This window comes from Aethalodelphis obliquidens, unplaced genomic scaffold (genome assembly GCF_003676395.1).
Source record: "Aethalodelphis obliquidens isolate GAN/ISIS:26980383/991018 unplaced genomic scaffold, ASM367639v1 scaffold26, whole genome shotgun sequence".
NCBI lineage: Eukaryota > Metazoa > Chordata > Mammalia > Artiodactyla > Delphinidae > Aethalodelphis > Aethalodelphis obliquidens.
The window spans coordinates 21,912,845-21,929,945 of NW_020837970.1; the positions used below are offsets into that span (position 1 = coordinate 21,912,845).

Below are 17,101 nucleotides of genomic sequence, written 5' to 3' on the forward strand. Positions count from 1 at the left end.
GCTCTTGTGTATTGCAAAATTGCTTTCCAGAAAGACTTTACCTATTTACACTACCACAATAGGGGTATGTGCAAAGATGCCCATTATATTGTATCATTATATTACTATAATTATGTTATTATATTACATTATAATTTGTAGCTATCAGTATAGCTGTAGATTATGGTATAGTAACAATCCCCAAAATCTCAGTGGTTTAATACAACAATGTTTACTTTTTGCTCGTGCTACATGTCTAACACATATCAGCAGGGGGTCTTCTCTCTCTCTTTGGAGTCATTTAGTGAACCATCCTGATCAGAGCTCCATCTGGTTACTTCTTTCCATAATCACTGCAGCAGTGGGTAGGTCTTCCAGTTGTATACAGGTTCCTAAAGCTTATGCCTAATAATATATCATGTCTATGTACATTTTAGTGGCTAAAGCAAGTCATGTAGCCAGAACTAAGTTGAAACAGGGCAGTGAAGTGCAGTTCTACTGTGAGTCTAGGAAGGAGGAGGACTGGAACAGCACTAATAACTAACATCTTATTTAAAAAACAACTCAAATTTTATGGATGAAAGATGATATCTCAATTTGATTTCCTTTGCCAATGTAGGTGAAATTTTCATAACTTATTAGCCATTTGTTTTATTTAATCTTCCCTTTTCTTGTTTTATAAACACATGCTGTTGGTTTACTTTTATATTTCCATATTTTTGAATTCTGTCGTTTTTGTGAGGATAGGAGGTCATGGTGGTGGTATTATGGGGAGTGCAGACTTTTAGAAAATGCTTTCTGTTTTGAAAACTTGAGCAGGTGAACAAAAATTATTTTTCTTGAATTGATCCCCCTCACCCTTGTTAATATAATATATGTTTTGATAAGTTTTATATTTCAAGATTTGTCAAAATGTTTAAATAATTATAGACAATAGAAAGTCTAGCAGAATTAAGATCCTTGACATTTTACAAGCTTCTAAAGAACAACTTGAGCACAAAATTTTAGGGGCTAAACGATCAAGTTAGGGTTCTTCTCTTGAAAAAATGAAGTTCCCTACTCAGATTTAGTCATATTGACCATGTCTTTTTCCTTTTTTTCAATTCAGGTATCTGCCTAAACTGGAAGTTATGCTATAGAGATTTCTTTGTGGATTTGTCTGAAAACCTAAGGTGAGATATTTTATAAATGCATTTGCCTTTTAAGATATATTTTATAATGAGAAATAATTGTTTCTGAAAAATTTAAGGCATTAAAAATTTAATGTCTTTTCCTCTGAGAGTTTTAATAGGAGGCAAATACTATTTATTATAAAGCTACATATATAGCATGCTTACTTTTACTTTGTAGGACATTTGATTGAAACAAATGAAGCTGGTTCTAGCAATTAAAATAGTTTTGAGTGAATTTTTCCTTTGTTTTTTATACTCAAAGTTTGAAGTTCACACTGCTGTTCCCTGACACGCACTTGAGAAAGATATTGGCATTATAATCTGATATTCTTGAAGGCAAACCTTCAAATTAGTTAAGTCATAGATTACAACAACTGGTAACTATTTTAATAGTTCAGTTATTAAGAGTTTTCTACCACTCTGTTCTCTTGGAGTTGATTATTTTCTCTAGTTCCCTCTGTTTGGGGGGGTGCTTATAAAATAAGGGTATATCCTTTAGTATGTTAGTGTTTGGTTTCTATAGATAGCATTCCACTCTAAAGATCGTATCATAGCTCTTTCCCTTTTCTTATATGTCTTGGCTCAAATCTTCTTCATCTTTTAATTTTTTAAATGTAACATTATAAGTCCATCATCTGGTCTTTCCACCTTGAGTCCAGCTGCTCTCTAAGCCATTCTTGTCACACTTACGAGGGTGCTTTTTCTGAAAGATAAATGTCATCATGTTAGTCCATGACTCAGAATCCTTCAGTACCTTTACAGTGTTCAAACGATATTTTAGACTCCTGCAGAGCAGTATAATCTGCTTTATATCCATTTTTCCATCTCACTAGTGCTCTAGGAATGTTAGGAACTAAAATTTTAAGAAAACAGCTTTACTGAGAAATAATTTACATACCATGAAATTCATCCATTTATTTAAATTTGATGTAATTTATTGTATTTACAGCATTATGCAACTATCACCACAGTCTAATTCTAGAATATTTTCATCACTTCAAAGAGACATCAGAACTCATTAGCAGTCACTATCCATTCCTCTCTCTACTCAGTCCCTGGCAGCTACTAATCTACTTTCTCTCTATAGAGCTGCCTATTCTGGACATTTCATATAAATGGAATTGTACAGTATGTGGTCTTTTGTGACTTATTTCTTCAATTTAGCATAAAGTTTTCAAGGTTCATCCATGGTTCATCATGAACCAGTACTTCATTCCTTTTTATGGCCAAATAATATTATATTTTATGTGTCAGGCGTTTAGCTGAGCTTGTGAGAGAGAAGTGGGTTGGGGGGCAGGGGTAAGCACTGAGCTTCCAGGTATCAAGGTAGCTGATTAAAAACAACATTCCAAAATGAAAGTAACATTCTAGTCTTTATTCACTTACTGAGATAGTATAAGCAAGAGGCTAAACCTGAGAAAGTGCAGGCCCTCTCACGCGGGGGAACGGGAGGGGGGGGGGGGGGTTGTCTCACTGCTGAGGGAGCCCCAAACAAAAGGTTCCTGCAGTTTTATGGACCCAGGGCTGGTTGGAGGGTGAGATGGAAGGACTTGGAGTGGAAAAGTACTGAGTCAGAGTAGAGAAAAAGTGTCTTTAATGTTTCCTTCCTAATGAGAAGCTCTCAGAAGAGGCACCTGAAGAAAGGCCTCAGCTGCAGGCCACATATAAAGAATCTCTGGAAGAAGGTACCTGGGCTAGGGATACAGCTGTGCTAAAGAGCATGGTCAGTCAGGGGTGCCTGGGTCCTTGACTGCAACTCTCTTCAGAGACTGCAGTGCACTGACTGTGCGCCAAGTCTGGTCAGGGGAGGGCAGATTTCCTATGTGAGGCCTGCCAGGGCCTTTGTAGTCATTTATGGTCAGGTTGGAAAAGTCACACGTCGATTTCTTGGTCAGGAGCTGGACTCTGCAATATGCATGTACCATATTTTGCTTATCTGTTCATCAGTTGGTGGACTTTTAGGTTGTTTCTACATTTGGGTTATTATGAATATTTTGCTATGAACATTTGTGTATAAGTTTTTGTGTGTACATGTTTTCATTTCTCTTGGGTACATACCTAAGAGTGGAATTGCTGGGTCATTTGGTAAATCCATGTTTAACATTTTGAGGAGCTGCCAAACAGTTTTCCAAAGAGACTATCTATCATTTTTCATTTCCACCAGTGATGTATGAGGATTTGTTTCTCCATATCGTCACCAACATTTGTTATTATCCTCTGCCTTTTTTTCTTTTTTTAAATTACAGCCATTCTAATGGATGTAAAGTGGTCTCATTGTGCTTTTTTTTTTTGCCGTACGCGGGCCTCTCACTGTTGTGGCCTCTCCCGTTGCGGAGCACAGGCTCCGGATGCGCAGGCTCAGCGGCCATGGCTCATGGGCCCAGCCGCTCCGCCGCATGTGGGATCTTCCCGGACTGGGGCACGAACCCGTGTCCCCTGCATCGGCAGGTGGACTCTCAACCACTGCGCCACCAGGGAAGCCCTCATTGTGCTTTTGATTTGTATTTCCCTAGTGGCTAATGATGTTGAATACCTTTTCATGCGCTTAATGGCCATTTGTATATCTTACTTTGAGAAATGTCTATTCAAATCCTTTGCCCATTTAAAAATTAGGTTATCCTTTTATTGTAAGAGTTCTTTATATATTCTGGATCCAAGTCACTTACGAACTATATGATTTGCAAATATTTTCTCCCATTCTGTGAGTTGTCTTTTCACTTTCTCAATATTGTTCTTTAAAGCACAAAAGTTTTTAATTTTATCTATGTTTCTTTTGTTGCTTATGATTTTGGTGTTTTATCTAAGAAACCATTGCCTAATCCAACGTGATGGAGATTTATTCATATTTTCTTCTAAATGTAAGTTTTATTGTTTTAGCTCTCAAATTTAGGTCTGTGATTCATTTTGAGTTAATTTTTATGTATGGAGTGAAGTAGAGGCTCAGCTTCATTCTTTTGCATTCAGATATCTAGTTGTCCTAGGCCATTGGATTATCTTGGCACCCTTAAAGAATATCAGTTGACCATAAATGTAAGGATTTATTTCTGGACTTTTAATTCGATTCCATTGATTTATACATCTTTCCTTGTGCTAGTATCACATTGTCTGATTACTGTAGTTTTGTAGGAAGTTTTGAAATCACGAAGTGTGAATTCTCCAAGTTTGTTCTTATTCAAGGTTGTTTTGACTCTTCTGGTGCTTGCATTTTCTTTCTTTCTTTTCTTTTTTAAAATATTTATTTATTTATTTTATGGCTGTGTCAGGTCTTAGTTGTGGCACGCGGGCTCTTCATTGCAGTGCACATGTGGGCTTCTCTCTAGTTGTGGTGCACAGTCTCCAGAGCACGTGGGCTCTGTAGTTGTGGCGTGCAGGCTTAGTTGCCCCACGGCATGAGGGATCTTAGTTCCCGGACCAGGGATTGAATGGGAGTCCGTGCATTGCAAGATGGATTCTTAACCACTGGACCACCAGGGAAGTCCCCCCTTGCATTTTCATATGAATTTTAGGATCAGCTTGTCAAGTTCTACATAAAAAGATCCGTCTGGGATTTTGATAGAGACTGTGTTGATCTGTATTATGAATCTGTAAATCAGTTTGGAAACTTTACAATAGTAAGCCTTCCAATCCATGAACATTGGAGGTCTCTTCATTTATTTAGGTGTTCTTTAATTTCTTTCAATGATGTTTTATAATTTTCAATGTATGTGTTGTGCTTTTTTTGTCAAATTTATTCTTAAGTCCTTTACTCTTTTTCATAGTATTGTGAATGGCATAGTTTCTTTACTTTTGTTTTTGGATTGTTCATTGCTGGAGTATAGAAATGTAATTGATTTTTAAATCGTGCACCCTTGCTGAACTCTTAGTTCAACTATTAGTTCTAGTAGTTATTACTTAGAATTTTTTTATATTTAATATCTTGTCATCTGCAAATAGTGATAGTTTTATTTCTTCCTTTCCAATCTGGATGCCTTTTATGTCTTTTTATTACCTAATTGCCCTGACTAAAACCTTCAGCACAGTGTTAAATAGAAGTGGTGAGAGCAGTCATCCTCATCTTGTTCCTGATCTTAGGGGGAAAGAATTCAGTCTTTTAGCATTAAGTATGATGTTACCTGTGGGTTTTTCCTAACTGCCCTTTATCAGGTTGAGGAAGTTCCCTTTTATTCCTAGTTTGTTCAGTGTTTTTGTCATGAAAAAGTTAACATTTATTGAGACCTTTCAATATATGCCAGACCCTATGCTAAGACCCTATTTAATTTAATTTTCATCGTAGTCCTTTGAAATAGAGATTGTTATTTTATGTCATTGAGCTGGTAAATAGTAGAATCAGATTTCAGAACTTGTATGCTGAACGATTATCAATTAAATTCCCTGTACATACCATGCTGATTTATATGTGTGACTTTATACATTCTAGTTGCTGCCTCTTAGAATGCATGCTCCCTCTCTTTCTGCATCATGCAGCTACTGCAGCACTTTGTACCTATAACTGTCATAGTACTGTTTCACTGTGTTGTGATCGTTTGCATATATTTCTCTCATTTTAGAATCTGTGCTCCTTGAAGTCAGGGACTTTGTCGTATACATCTTTGAATCTCCAATGCATATCGTAGAGATAGAAGAGAGATGTGTCACAGAAGCCAGGGGATTAGAGGGTTTCAAGAAGAGTGTCAGGAACTTCCCTGGTGGCTCAGTGGTTAAGAATCTGCCTGCCAATGCAGGGGACACAGGCTTGAGCCCTCCGGGAGGATCCCACATGCCGCAGAGCAACTAAGCCTGTGCGCCACAACTACTGAGCCTGCGTTCTAGAGCCTGCGAGCCACAGCTACTGAAGACCATGCACCTAGAGCCCATGCTCTGCAACAAGAGAAGCCACCACAATGAGAAGGCCACGCACCACAACGAAGAGTAGCTCCCACTTGCCGCAACTAGAGAAAGCCCGCGTGCAGCAACACAGCCAAAAATAAATAAATAAAAATTTATTTAAAAAAAAAAAGAGTGGCAGAAGTCAGCAGTGTCAGATACTGCAGAGAGATCAAGTAAAGTAAGGTTCACAAAATGACTATTGGTTTAGTCTTTTAGTGGTTTTAGCAAGAGTAACAAGAGTGGTTTTTGTTTTTGTTTTTGTTTTTTTAGTGGTGGGGACGGAAACAAGATTCTGGTAGGTTAAGCAGTGAATGGGAAATGAAGAAGAGACTGTCAGGGATTAAGGACTACTGTTGTGAGAGGTTTAACTGTGAAGGGGAAGAATGAGTTTAGGGTGCTACATAGAGGAGAACATAAAATATTTTTTAATATAGGAGAGACTTTTGAGCATGTGTATGTACAGAGCTGGTGGGAGAAGGGACCAGTTACGAGCAAGCTTGTGGAAGTGGAGAGAGGAATGACACAGAGAATAGGCTCCCCTGCAGAGGTGAAAGATTGCATCTGGAATACATATTTGCCTGAAGTGGCCTGTTTCTTCTGAGGGAAGGATATGTCCATGGATGTAGCCAGAGATAAATTTATGGGAATGAATTAGGAAATATAGGCAGTTCCCCTTTTCTCTGAAGTGGAAAACAAGGTCCTTGGCTTGGTGATGTTGTGGTTGGCGATGTTCTGGAGGGAGGCAACAGGGGTGAGATATAGAGTTTGAAGGGAGTGGTGAAGGTTTGGCATATCTGCTGTGAGGCATGGGAGAGGTTGCTTGCCAGAAACATCGAAGTCTGAGAGCCTCTTTCTCCCTTCCCTCCATGTAAATTGAAAAAGCAGGTATGTGGTCAGAAATACAGATGGTACCAAAGGATTTACAGTGAAAAGTAAATCTTCCTTTCACCTTAGATCCCCTGTCCTTATTTTCAGAAGAAAGTTCCATTAGCAGTTTATTAGCTTTCAAATTATTTTTGCAAATATAAATATAAATTTTAAAATATCTATATTGGAATTTATTTTAATCCATGAGAATGTACTGTTCTACTTCTTCCTTTTTCAACTTCCTTTCATAACTTGGAGATCTTTCTGTATATTTAGATCTACTTCATTCATGTTTACAGCTGCAGGATATTTTGTGTATGAATATAGTATAGATGATGTAACTAGCATTTAGATAAGTTCCAATCTTTACTCTCATAAAAGCCATATTGAATGAATAAATTCTACCTTTTAAAATAAAAATTCATTATAGTACCTTAATTCTGTGCCTTAATTTTGGATTTGTTCTGTACACACACACCTTGAACAAACTGATAATATATACATACTAAAACTGAGTTGTCTTTAAAACATAAAGACATCTTCAATATTTGAAACTGATACCCTTAGTTATCACGCTCAATTTATTTCTGGGTTTGAGTGATAAAAAATTCTGTCTTCAGGTGTTTGCTATTTTTAACACTGATCCAAGAATCATTCCTATACATGACTCTTATAATTCATGTGCAAGAGATTCTCCTGGGTATGGAACTATGAATGGAATTGCTGGGTCATACGGTATCAGTAGTAAATATTAAACTTAAAAAGATAATCCAAAGTTTATTTCTAGAGTGATTGCCCCATTTTATCCTTCTACCATACCATCAGTGTATAAGAGATCCTGTTGTTTTACAGTCTTTCCAGTACTTGGTGTTTTCAGACTTTAAAAATTTGCTAGTTGAATGATCTAAAATGGTATCTAGTTGTGATCTTTAAAAAAACTTTAAAAGCGAGATATAATTTTCAACTTTACAATAAAATGCACAGCTCTTAAATATACAGTTCAGTGAGTTTTGACATGTGCATATACCTATATAATCCAATCCCCTATAAAAATTTAGAACATTTTTATTACCCCTTCAGTGTCCTCAGGCTCCTTCCTTGACATTCTTTTCCCTCACCAGAGTGAACCACTATTCTGATTTCTATCAATTTTTTTTTAAAAAAATCATCTTTTCTCACCATCACAAACTTCTTTTCTCCCATTCTCACTCTCTTTCTTAATATGTCTTTTAAAAAATTTGTGGTCAAATATACGTAACAAAAAATTTATCATTTTAACCATATTTAAGTGTACAGTTCAGTGGTATTAAATGCTTTCACGTTGTGCAGCAATCACCACCATCTATCCCCATAACTCCTTTCATCTTGTGAAACAAACCCCCATTTTCCCCTCCCCCCCAGTCCCAGGCAACCACAATAATGCTTTCTGTCTTTATGACTTTGACTACTCTAAGTACCTCATGTAAGTGGAATCATACAGTATTTGTCTTTTAGTGACTGGCTTATTTCACTTAGCATAATGTCCTCAAGGTTCATCTGTGTTGTAGTATATTTTCCCTTTCTTTGTAAAGCTGAATAATATTCCATTATATGTATATACCATATTTTGCTTATCTATTCATCTGTTGATGGATACTTGGGTTGCTTCTATGTTTTAGCTATTATGAAAAATGCTCCTGTGAACTTGGGTGTACCAATATCTCTTCATGATCCTGCTTTCAGTTCTTTTGGATTTATACCCAGAAGTGGATTTGCTGGATCATTTGGTAATTCTGTTTTCATTTTTGAGGAATCACCATATTGCTTTCCACAGCAGAAGTACCATTTAAAATTCCCCTGAACAGTGCACAAGAGTTCCAGTTTCTCCACATTTTGCCAAAACTTGTTTACTATTTTTTTCATAGTAGCCATACTAGTGGGTGTGAGATGTAGTTTTGATTTGCATTTCCCTAATGATTAGTGATGTTGAGCATCTTTTCCTGTGCTTATTGACCATTCATATATCTTCTTGGGGAAATGTCTATTCAAGTCCTTTGCCCATTTTTGAATAGGGTTATTTTTGTTGTTGTTGTTGAGTTTTAGGAGTTCTCTATATATTTTCGATATTAATCCCTTATCATATATAAGATTTGCAAATATTTTCTCCCATTCTGTGGCTTGCCTTTTTACTCCATGAATAGTGTCTTTGGACGCACAAAACAAAAATTTTCACGAAGTCCAATTTGTCTGTTTTGTCTTTTGTTATCTATGCCTTTGGTGTTAAATCCAAGAAATCATTGCCAAATCCAATGCTCTGAAACTTTTGCCGTATGTTTTCTTCTAAGAGAAAGGTCTTACATTTAGGTATTTGTTTTAGGTCTTACATTTAAGTATTTGATCCATTTTGAGTTAACTTTTGTATATGGTGCTGGTGAGGGTTCAACTTCATTCTTTTGCATGTGGATAACCAGTTTTCCCAGTACCATTTGTTGAAAAGACTTTCTTTTCCTCATTGAATTGCTTTGATGACTTTGTCAAAAATCAGTTGACAGGGACTTCCCTGGTGGCACAGTGGTTAAGAATCCGCCTGCCAATGCAGGGGACACTGGTTCGAGCCCTGGTCCAGGAAGATCCCACATGCCGCGGAGCAACTAAGCCTGTGCGCCACAACTACTGAGCCTGCGCTCTAGAGCCCACGAGCCACAACTACTGAGCCAGTGTGCCACAACTACTGAAGCCCGTGTGCCTAGAGCCCATGCTCCGTAGCAAGATAAGCCACCACAGTGAGAAGCCCGCACACCTCAACAAAGAGTGACTCCTGCTCACCGCAATTAGAGAAAGCGTGCGTGCAGCAACAAAGATCCAATGCAGCCAAAAAAAAAGTCAGTTGACTGTGTATGTGTGTGTCTGGGTTCTGTCTTCTGTTCCATTGATGTATTTTTCTTCTTTTTGCTGATACCATACTATCTTGATTACAGTAGCTTTATAAGTTTCGAAGTCAGATAGTGTAAGTTCTCTAATTTTGTTTTTCTTAAAGATTTGTTTTGGCTCTTCTAGGCTCCTTGTATTTTCATTTAAATATTAAAATCCACTTTACCACTTAGGTTTTAGGATTAGCTTTTCATTTTCTGAAAAAACGTTTGTAGATTTTGCTTCACACTGTACTTACTCCACAGGTCAATTTGGAGTGAGTAGGCATCTTAACACTTTATAAACATGATATCTCACTCCACTTATTTAGATCATCTTTAATTTCTCAAGAGCTATGTATTATTTTTTTTAGTTTTCAGTGTACAAGTCTTCTACTTTGATTTTTTAATGCTATTGTAATGGCATTTTAAAAGTGTTTCATTTCCAGTTGTTCATTACTAGTATATCATTTAATTTTGTATATTGGCCTTTGTAAGTTTTAGTAGCCTTTTTTTTTCTTAAGATTTTCTAGGCTTTACTATGTAACTGATATGTTTGTAAGTAAAGACAGTTTTACTTCTTCCTATCATTTATTTTTTAAATTCTTTCTATCATCCTATCATTTTTCCCTTGCCTTATTTACTAACTAGAACCTCTAGTACAATTTTGAATGCAAGTGGTGAGAGCAGACATCCTTGGATTGTTCCTGATTTGGGGGAGAAAGTTTTCAGTCTTTCACCATGAAGATGTTATCCTTGGGTTGAGTAACCCTTTCTATTCCTCGTTTGCTGTAAGGTTTTTTGTTTTTTTTTAAATCATAGTGGATGATGTTGAATTTTAATTGTGGTCATAAAGGATTTTTAAAAAGATATAATTGTGACTCTCATACAGATATAAAATTGTCACTTGTCAAGTATTTTATTTAACTCACTATTGAGGAAACTGGTAAGATGTTAAAATCAGTTCAAAGGGAAATTTGAAGAGCTACTCATTTATGTGTAGTAAAGGGATGCTGAAATAAAATTTTCAAATAAATGCAAAAATTCGTATATCTCCTGTGCAATTACCAATTGTAATCCACTGGACACAAGTAATTTGCTCTGTTGTACACAAGAATAATTCACATTATCATCAATTTTCTACATTTCATCAAATTGAAAAATTGCTCAAAGGCAATGAAAGATGGAGGTGATGTATGTGTGAACTTGAGAGAAGATTGACTGATTTTTATTTGTTTGTTTCTTTGTTTTTTGGTCCATTACAAAGCTTTCCATGGTTTTTCGTGACACAGGGTCTTGCTTTGAAAATCTGTGATCCCCAGTGATGAACAGTTTTTCGTACATGTGTTGGTTATATGTTGCATTCTGCTGTGAAATGCCTCTTCATTGTCTCTTGCCCATTTTTCTGGCCATGTTCTGATTGTGTGTGTATGTGTGTGTTACTCCTTTATATGTTATTGATAATAGTGCATTACAAGTTGTGTGTATTGTGAACACTTTTTGCTAGTTTATAACTTGTATTTTTACTTTCTTGAAGGTATTTTTTGATGAACAGTGGTTCTTAGTATAGTCAAATTTTTCTTATTTAAGAAAATTTTCCTTACCCTGTGGTCAAAAGATAGTCATCTTTTCCACTAAGTTTTTTAAAGTTGTTTTCGATGTTTAAGTCTTTGATCCATCTGGTGTTGATTTTTCGTATGGTACAATGTTAGGATCAAATTTCACCTTTTTAAAAATAAATAGATGTTATGGACTGACTGTATGTCATTCCCCCTACCCCAAATTCGTATGTTGAAGCTCTAACGTCCAATGTGTGGTATTTGGAGGTGGGGCCTTTGGGAGATAATTAGGGTTAGATGAGGTCATGAAGGTGGGGCCCTGGTTCAGTGAGGTTAGTGCTTTTATAAGAATAGATAACCAGAGAGCTTGCTGTTCCTTTCTGTCTTCTATGTGGACACAGCCAGAAGGTGGCCATCTGCAAGCCAGAAAGGGAGCTCTCACCAGAACCTGACCGTGCTGGCACCCTAATTGCAGACCTCCAGCCTCCAGAACTGTGAGGAAGTATTTCTGTTGTTTAAGCTATCTTGTCTATGGTATTTTGTAATGGTAGCTCGAAAAGACTAAAACATCTTGTTTTACACTTACTCTTTGGTACTTGATATTTTACTCTGTCAGACAGTGCTTCTGTGGGGAGGATCAGGTTTATGTCTCAGTGATATCAGGGTAGGAGTTAGAGAGCCCCAGGCCTCAGAGAGCTTGAGTCAGTCAGTCACTCCTAACCCCATACAATATAATCTCAGGTCACTTCTTTACTGTTTCTCTTGAGGAAGAGGTTTGTGTAGGAGCAGAGGGGTGATGTGAAGAAGCAGCCAAGGGAGGTTAGTGTGTATCCAGCTGTTTTTCTCAGCTCCTATTTTCCGGAGGACCAGAGACCAGAGGTTGTCCCATATATGGGACCACGTCGTGTGCACATAGTTGCTGGGACACGAGAAAAGCAAAAACAGAACTTCAGTAGTTCTTTTTCTGTTTTGTTATCCCATGGCTTTGGTGGGCTGCCTCTTGCCTCAGGCCAAAGCCACCATTCCACACATACCAGTTCAAAATGGGTCTTTGTCACCGCAGGTGTTTCTCATAGGTCTCTCCATTTTTCCTGTGTAACTTCCCCAAGGGCTGATCTTCTGAAAGGGCATCAGCAGTTTTGCTAACTCATCATCTCTGTAGGAGTTGGAGCCAGTGTATAATTTTTCCTGGTCTTCTTAGACTTCCTTTGTATAATTACAGGTAACTTTAATCTGACCGAGCCAAGTGAGTAAGTTGAAGATTCCTCAGTCACCTGTAAGCCTTCTTGCCATGTCTGAAGCCCTCTATAGAGGCTGTGTAGAGGTGTAGGCTGGCTGTAACAAAGAGTCCTACAGAATCTTTTTGACCATCCAGTGGTATTTCACTGAATTTTCACCCAGCCAGTGTTGGCTTTTTGGAGCCAGAAAGCCAGCCTTTAGGTGGTGTGAGTTGCTCAATTCTAAGAGGGTCTCTGACTTAACGTGGCTGTCTTTCTGCTTAGTCATATTACTTTAAATTCTAACTCTGGATAGTCATTCTTACCCAAAATGGCCCATGAATTTTAAAGTATTTTATTGCATCTTTCATGTAATTTGTATTCTGCTTATAATGAGTATATTCATATTAAAATGTTTTAAGTTTCTACATCAAAGAGAGTTGGTGCTCCAGGAGAAAGTACTATATTTATCCTGTTGTTTTTCTTACTCTCTGCTCTACCTCTCTGCCCCCCTCAAATAGTCAATCCACCACATCATGCTATCTTCCATTATAAATCCATGTGTTGTACTTATTTTCCTTCTTTCTGTGCGCTTCCAGGGGAGAGGCCAGGACCTGTTTCTCATTTATTTTTGTATTCCTAGCTCTGGCATAGGTCCTGCCAGATTTGCCACAGAGTAGGTGCTCTATAATTGTTGAAGCAGTAAATACATAGCAAAGTACTTAGGATTCATAACAGGAGTTGCTTCCTAGGGGGAAAAGTATGTACTCATAATCATGTTGGGTCCTTATTTTGGCGTAGTTAGAATAAATGGTATGTGGGGTAGTTTGTAGGGGAGGGCTGGATTGAAAAGTACTTACTTGTAAGCTATGTCAAAGGTTATTTTTTTTTGGTGGTACGTGGGCCTCTCACTATTGTGGCCTCTGCCGTTGCGGAGCACAGACTCTGGACGTGCAGGCTCAGCGGCCATGGCTCACGTGCCTAGCTGCTCCGCGGCATGTGGGATCTTCCCGGACTGGGGCATGAACCCGTGTGGCCTGCATCGGCAGGCGGACTCTCCACCACTGCGCCACCAGGGAAGCCCTGTCAAAAGGGTTTGATAGGGATCTCTGAAGGGTCTTAAGCAGGAGGTTAACATGTTTAATATTTTGTTTTAAGAAGGTGATTTTGAGAATAGTATGAAATATATATTGGAACAGAGAGACTGCTTGGAAAGTAGTCCAGACAGAATGTAACTGAAGAGGGGGTAGACTCCAGAGAGGTTTAGCAGGTAGAATCTATAGAACTTGATGACTGATATTATTAACTGTTGGTTGGGGGAGGATGGGGGCAGGGAGAAGGAGAGGAAGAAATCAGGGATGACTCCTACATTGTGCAATTAAATGGATGGTAGTGCTATTTATTCCCAATGCATGTTCATGTGTAGAAATAGCTTGTGGAGTAGGGATGGATAGGGTTTTGAAATAATTTAGTTTGAGATTTCTCTGAGATATTCAAGTGGAGATGTGCAGATCTGTGTATAATTCTTGGAGAGAGGTGGGGGCTTGAGGGAGAGATTTTTGGGTTAATAGATTTTCAGGAGTGGTTGAAGAAGAAATTGCTCAGGATTTGAGTACAAAAGCCTTGAGCACATCTAGTTTTAGTGGACAAGTACAGAAAAAGGCACTGGGAAGGAGATCAAGGAGAAACCGGGTGTTAATAAAGGATTTTTCAGTAACACCGTTGGCTTCCTCTCTTCCTGGAGACCAGATTTTCCTTTCAGCACCCTCTATTTGATCTTTGTCTTCAGACCTTTTCTTACTTTGAGCATTCTCTGCTGCGAGAGATTGTAGGTGAAAATAGTTTTACTTTTGAACCCAGCAATTGCTGGTTCCTTTATATTTCCTTAAATTTTGCTTGAAAACAGAATACTTTCTTTAACTCATCTCTCTATCTGTACCTTCTACAATACTATACATATAAAAGAAATCAGTTGACACTTTGGACCTTCTGCTTGGGAATTACCTTAGCTAGAAGTAACAGTTCATTATCAACATTTTCTGCTTTTTAACTTAGCACAGGCAACAGTTTTACTAAATTTTCTGCCGCTTTTTAACAAGGGTCTTCTTTCCTCCAGCTTCTGAGAGCATTTTACTCACTCCTTTAAGGCTTCTCCAGTAACCTTCCCAAGGCTCATCAAGCTTTTGCTAATGAGATTCTTAGGGCCCTTCCACCTTGTGTCTACCACCCAATCCCAAAGCCAGTATCACATGTTTTTGTTATGTTAGTACTCTAGTTCCAGGTACTGAATTTTGTTCTGGTAATCGCTGGTTAATCGCTGTTTAACAAATCACCCCAAACCTAGTCCCAGAACCTGCATGACTTTTCCTTAACCAGCATTAGAAGTCACTCAGTGTCACTTCCACCACACTCTCTTGGTTACTAGCAAGTTAAGTGCCACTCTGGATTTAAGGAGAAGGGAATTAGGCTCTACCTCTTTATGGGGAAGTGGCAAATTGACATCATAGAAGAGCATGTGGAATGGGAGATATTTTTGCAGCATGTTCGGAAAATACAGTTTGCCCCAGATGGATGAAATAAAATACATAGGATTACAAAGGAAAGCAATTATACTAAAATATCATTACCAAACAAATTGTGATAAAGTAATATGTGCTTAATTAACATACTACACAACAAGATATAGTGGCAGGCCAATAGTAATTTAGTAAATTTGTAAGTACAGTATATATATTAGTAATTTTAGAGGTTTGGAGAAAATAAAGAAATAATTTATTTTGCCATCTAAGTTCATGGATCTTCTGAATTCTATCCACAGACCCTACTGCCCTAGGTTAAGAACTCTTGGATTAATATAATGGTGTTAGCAGAAGTCGTATTGCTGTGGACTGGAGAGGGAATTTGCATGAGGGCAGAGACGAAAGGGAGGACACCATAGGGTAAGTTCTATATAGTAGGATTTATTTGCCTTTTAAGCTAAAGGTTTTGTTGTTTTTTTAGGTAGAGACTTAAATGTGTTTATGTAATGAAGGAAAGATACTAGTGAAGAGAGAAAGTTGAATACATTGGTAAGATAAAGGGTATTTCAAAGGTTTCTGAGAAGGCAAGAGAGAGTGTGGTCTTGAGCTTAGGTGAAAGCATTAGTCCTGGATGGAAGGAGAGGCAAAAGGAAGGGAGTTATGGATGTTTGCAGGTGCTGTTCTTTTATCAGGTCACATGCATTGAGAAAAATATAGATAAATAAATTCAACACAGGAGCGAGGGAGGCCAAGGCGGGCCTCAGAGAACGTTACAGCAGAGGTCCTGGAAAATAAAAGAATTTTGGGATTAGGGTAGGCAGGAAAAGGTAGTGAAATAAAGACAGAAAAAAGTAACTGATAATGTAAGTGATTGGATGCAGAAGACAAACTTTGCCTAGTTTACAGTTTTGTTTAGTGCCTTCTGTAGGCCAGTTCTCCTTACTATGGATATGGAGACAAAGAAAGGTGGAATGAGAATAAAATGCAGTTATATATTTCGATATCTGCTTATTTAGAGTTAACTTTTTCTAAGTGTATTGTTTAGCATATGTAATTAATACTTGTAATGCCTTTGAAAGCCGAGGAGCTTCTTTTTCATGGTTATTTGGGATTGATATTGAAAAGCAGTATGTGTGTTTGCTGCTTCCATGCTTACAGCTGGATGGAAATTGGCTTCAAAGGGTCTATGGTTTTCTTTGTCATTAGCCAACAGATGCTTGCCACAGTGTTTTGCTCACTGAGTCTTTATTTAATGTGAGGGTAATGCATCTCTGTACACTCATGAGAAGAGCTGTGCAATACAGTAGCTCATTTGTGTATAACAAATATCTGCCTTTAGCCACACATTGATCCTTCACTAAATGATTTTTCTTTTTTGTTTCACCAGCCTGTTATCAACACCTGGTTGGCTTATCTGTCTTCAAATTGCTTTGACTTTCTAGTATGTTGATCCTGACTTTAGTATGTCTGTTTTATAGGGGAAATATTTTCTGTCAGAGCATTCTTCAGAAATTCTCAAAAAGTTAAAAAATTAAAAATTTCAGATCAGGACTATATATCATTAAAAAAGTTAGGTTTCTAGGCACAAATATTCATTTATACATGAGTATGGTATGAAACTGCTAATTTTCAATATTGCATATAATATATGCAATATTGTAATATTGTATATATTATATATACTTATGTATATATAAACTTATATATTATAAAATATATTTTACCGCAATAAAATATTTCTTAAATGTTTATTTATAATATATACAATATTACAAATATTATATATATACATACATATATATATTTAAAATTGTGGTAAAATGTCTAAGCTTTCTCCACAGCCCCTATCTTCCCTCAGCAACTGCCCCTTGGCTACCTTTCAGGCCTGGGGTTGCACATACCTGCATGAGGACCTTTCCTGGAAATGGGCTCTGCCATTTAGGCTAGGAGTTCTGGGATTCCAGGTCGGTGGAAAGTGGTCTCTTGGGGTGAGACCAAGTAAAGTGACACTTCCTCTTGGCCCTTTTCTCTGCT

At 37.6% G+C, this 17,101-nt stretch overlaps 1 protein-coding gene across 12 annotated transcripts in view; it reads left to right on the top strand.

Annotated features, from left to right (window-relative positions):
- The window catches only part of PEAK1 (pseudopodium enriched atypical kinase 1), a 295,050-nt gene that overhangs the window by 51,623 nt on the left and 226,326 nt on the right, over positions 1 to 17,101 (top strand). For 6 of the 12 annotated variants that reach the window (XM_027123690.1, XM_027123685.1, XM_027123693.1 and 3 more), the window contains exons 2-4: positions 1,088 to 1,151; positions 11,733 to 11,825; positions 15,367 to 15,487. The gene's annotated coding sequence lies outside the window, so the exon portion shown is untranslated. The remainder of the gene's footprint in view (positions 1 to 1,087; positions 1,152 to 11,732; positions 11,826 to 15,366; positions 15,488 to 17,101) is intronic. The other 6 variants (XM_027123686.1, XM_027123692.1, XM_027123691.1 and 3 more) reach the window with 3 other exon arrangements.